This window comes from Hipposideros armiger, unplaced genomic scaffold (genome assembly GCF_001890085.2).
Source record: "Hipposideros armiger isolate ML-2016 unplaced genomic scaffold, ASM189008v1 scaffold_913, whole genome shotgun sequence".
Taxonomy (NCBI): domain Eukaryota; kingdom Metazoa; phylum Chordata; class Mammalia; order Chiroptera; family Hipposideridae; genus Hipposideros; species Hipposideros armiger.
In genome coordinates, this window is record NW_017732263.1 from 554,281 (window position 1) to 558,762 (window position 4,482).

Sequence of the window (4,482 nt, forward strand, 5' to 3'; positions counted from 1 at the left end):
CCCCCAGTGCTATTTTGGACAATAGGAACGCGGTAGCAACCCACAATTCTTTTTACTAAGACGAGCTCTCCTCATGTTTAAGTATCTGGCTCTATGTATTCTGGAAAACATTTGTGGTAGGGTTGGATATTTGTTTTGTTTTGGTATTTTTGAGCAGCCTCAAAACATTTTTGCAGGCAGCAGCATCTTCCTATTAGAGTGATTGGTGAAACATTTTACTTAGTATGTAACTGCACCACTGTCTACCCTCAACAAAATCATCCTAAGCAAGTTTTGGTTACTTTAATGTAGCTCACCTTGTTTCACCCAAAACAGTTGCATCTTTTTCTCGTTGGCTTCTTACGTTTTACATTTTTTTTTAAACTGCTGGTTTCAATTTATTCAACTTTGACACCAAGTAAATAATTAAGAATTTACTAACTTAGTGGCTCAAGAAAAAGCATTGGTAATAAGTTAGGGTGTATGTCAAACATACCCAAATTTTTAAGTCTTAATATAATTTCCATACCTGGAAAATCAGTTTGCCTTTGAAAGGTATATTTTTATATGAGTGTTTCAGAGAGATTTTTATCAGCCAGCCAAACTATCCTCTGTGGTTTGCTACTTGCACAAAAGATCTGTTATTCATTAAATTGCTTTAAAAGGAATTCATAAGAGTGGTAATCAAATTTCTAGGGTTTCTTTTTTTTTTAGTTAAAAATATGAAGATTAAGGGTAAATTGAAGTCAAGGCTTTGGAAAATCTACATTCCTCAAGTTTATTTTTTAAAGTAGCTGATGGTCCAAGTAAAAGAATTTGTCATTTTCAATCTTTTCCTCATTGTTCATCTGACAGTGGTCTTATTTTGGGAAATATCTTGGCAGATGTTAAACTTCGTTATTTGGCTGCTTGTGCTAAAATTGTTATTTCTCAAATACCATTTTATTTTTGTTTTTTTAACAAGGGTAGTGTTTACTGGAAGAAATAAGTGTGGTGCATCTTGTGAGATCCTAAGAAACATCCTTTGTTAATATTCCTACTTTGGGTAAGGAAACAGTGCTGAGAATGTAGATGGCTCCCCACTACAATTGAGTCTAATACTCTGGAATGCTTTTCGTTTGGGTGTTGGCAACTCCTAAATTTAATCTTCCTTAAAAACAAACAACCCAGGGTACCATTTTTTTGTCTGTGGAATTTGAAACTTTTTTTATTGAACAAGGAATTGAGGACTGCTCTTTTTTGTGTGTTTGGTTACTATGGCTCTATCTGTTTCATTCTGTAGGCTCCAACAAAACATGGTCATGTTTTATCACAGTATCTAATTAAACATACTTCTTGAGTGCCTCCTCTCCATATTTTCAGTTTAAAAACAACTTAAGTCTTCCAGATTATTTTAGTAGTGGTAAAACATATGACTCAAAACTTCAAACCATTCGATATTTTTTATATCTTTAGGTTGTTGCTTTTTTAGAATTGTGTGTCATTCATTCCTATTAGTAGTTTCAACATTGTGAATCCCAACTGCTGTGGAGTTTCTCATGTAATACTACTTAGCACTCCTGTTTAAAAAGTCATATTTTACAAAATCTTCAGGTATGAAATTATTATGAAAGCAAAAATCACCAATCTGTCATTATTCAAAAATAGACTTGTATTATGTATAATGTTGACTAAGACTCTTATTTTCAGACCATATTCCCAACCAAGTTTATATTAGATTAGCAAGTAATTTTGTATGCAAAGAGCTTATTTTAGTGGTCCTTAAACAGTAAGTTCCTTCAAGAAGTATTAAACGTGTATAACACATTCATTGTGACTTTCATTAATTTATTTTACTAATTACAGAGTATTATAAAATTGTTGTAAAAGTACCTGACAGTAGCTAAAGATACCAAAAGGAACTAGAAGATAGTTTTAGGAAGGAACAGGTCAAAAACTGAAAGTGGTGGATGAGGGTAAATACTGGGTGAATACTGCATGTTATGACTGTAATAAAAAGTGCAAATATACAGATGTTCACTAGTGAGATAAACTTTAGATCTCATTTCCTAAGTTAGGGATTTTTTTGAAGTTTTTTTCTAAATCATTTTTTTTTTTCTATTTTGGGGCAGGGGGTAGATAATAGCCCAAATTGGATAATTAGGAAGTGACATACTGCCTTCCAGTAATGTTTGTATATGTTTGTTAGATTAGTCAAATGTTTTATTACATGTTTGTGTTCAAGGTACTATGATAAGTACCGTGGAGAAAACAAGAATAAGGAGCAAGACTAATCTAGGCATAATTAATAATTACATGAAAACACTTAGATACTGAGTTAACAGCCTAAAAACCATCTCACTGCAGCATACAACAAATTGTTTATTAGCAATATTGTGTGTTTAAAGGGAAGAGATGATTGGGCTGAGAGAGGCTATTGAGGATGAAGGCCTTAGCTAAGACTTGTATTTATACCTACATAATTCACACATACATGTATATATACCTGTTTGTATAGTATTTTAAATGGCAGAGTGCAGTGGTTCTTAACTGTGGCAACACATTAATATCATGTATCTTAAAAAAAAATACTCACCCATACTCATTACTTGTCCTCTTTCTCCCTGACCCTCTTATGATTTAGTGGGTCTCGGGATGGATCCCAGGCAATAATAGTTTGATAAGCTCCCCATGTGATTCTAATGTGAGTCAAGTTTAAGAACTATTGGGCTGCAGTCTGGGGATATAGATATGAGTAGGACAGAGGCCTGGCCCACAAGGCTCCTCAAGTGATACAGGCAGTTATGGTAAGTGCAGTGTTAAGTACAGCCTATTTCCTGAGCAGGGTACCTAACTCGAGGATGGGGATAGTTAAAGGCTTCTGAGAGTTATACACCCCTATTGTAAGAGTGCTTGTGAAGCTATTGACATTGAGTAGGTTTGCATGAATTGGTTAATAGAGATGGTTGCCATAGAAAATACAGTCTTTTAATAGGTAGAACTCAAGTGACACGAGGTATTGATTTAAATAGAAAAGTTAACACACTGAAACTCAACTGTTTTTATGGGTTGGCTATAGTAGCACTTTATGTGATATCTTTTTTTTTCACCCCTCCCCCCTATGTGATAATCAATGCTCACAGCAATCCCATATGGTAGTTACAATTACACTTTTTATCCCCATTCCTAGAGGAGAAAATGGAGGCTTACAGAGTTTAAAATGACACAGTACCACATAGAAAGTAAGTGGGTAGAGCAATATTTTAAATGTTTTTGTGTTTTTTTGTGTATGTGTGCATCTAGGGAAAGGGGAGTTTTAAAGAATTAATCTGCCTTGTGTTATTTGGCTTATTTACCTAAATTTTTTTCTATAACTTTATTAGAGGTTACCTTAAATCATTGAAGCATCTGAATGGGGAAACTAGTGAAAGTATGGAATTAAATAGGAATTAAGGTCAGTTTTGTAGGCTCAGAGATTGCTTCTGACCCTCTGTAGTATGCTTGGCAAAATTTTGACTATCGGGCCATCAGCTAAATATAAATCTAGTTTTTGCTAGCAGTCAAAAAATGTGGATCTTGGATTTTACTTAAATATTATGTTGGTTGTTTTTTTTGTTTTGTTTTGTTTTGTTTTTGTCAAGATGGGGTTTTAACACCTCTATAGTTTGAAGGAACATTTGATATATGGAAAGCATTTTTAAGTGAATGCAATTTAAGTCATAATTATTCAGCATATTTATTGAACATTATATAGGACAAGTTCCACTTAAACCTTATAAATCCAGGTAGATTAAGAAATGCCTTTTGGTATGCCCATTATATTCCAGACTTTCTATGTGATGAGTCGGGAGGAACGAATAGTGAGTCAGAGTTGGAAAATATTGGACTTGTGAATAGGGTAGATATGGCATAAACACTGAGACTGCTTAATAAGATATTAAGCCAAACTTTTCTAAGTGTTTGAGCTCACTGATAAAGTAAATTGAATTTTCAATATTATGATTCATAATGAGTTATCTAAGCTGAGATGCTTTCTTTCATAAAAATAATTGTATAATTAAAGTAGATGACATTTATGGTGTGTTAGGCACTGTTCTAAGCACTTCACATATATTGGTACATGTAATTCTCACCACAATCCTATGGGAAAGCGGGGCAGAGAGGGTAAGTTACTTACTTGACAGAGGGTCATCATATATATATGTGGTAGGAAGCAGAGTAGAGATAGTCTGCTTTCAAAGCCTGGTGCTTAATAACCATCTTATTCTATTTCAGTGTATTACATACTATACCCCTAGTTTAAGGAATAAAGAGATTATTTTAGTGGTAAAATCTAAGTTGCTAGTTATTGCTATAGAATTTGAAAATAGCCCTATTATGAAAACCAGATGAAGTGGGACTTTATTGGAAAAATTTAAGAGCAAGTAAACAGGGCCAGCCAAGTGGCTCAGCTGGTTAAGAGCTCACTTGGGAGCGCCAGCTCTGAGCATCGGGGCTGCGGTTCGTATCCCACATTGAGGGTCA

The 4,482-nt window shown here is 34.2% G+C and overlaps 1 protein-coding gene across 2 annotated transcripts in view; it reads left to right on the plus strand.

The window, feature by feature from the left end:
* The window catches only part of PAWR (pro-apoptotic WT1 regulator), a 99,958-nt gene that overhangs the window by 2,060 nt on the left and 93,416 nt on the right, over positions 1-4,482 (plus strand). The gene's annotated exons all lie outside the window — the stretch shown is intronic.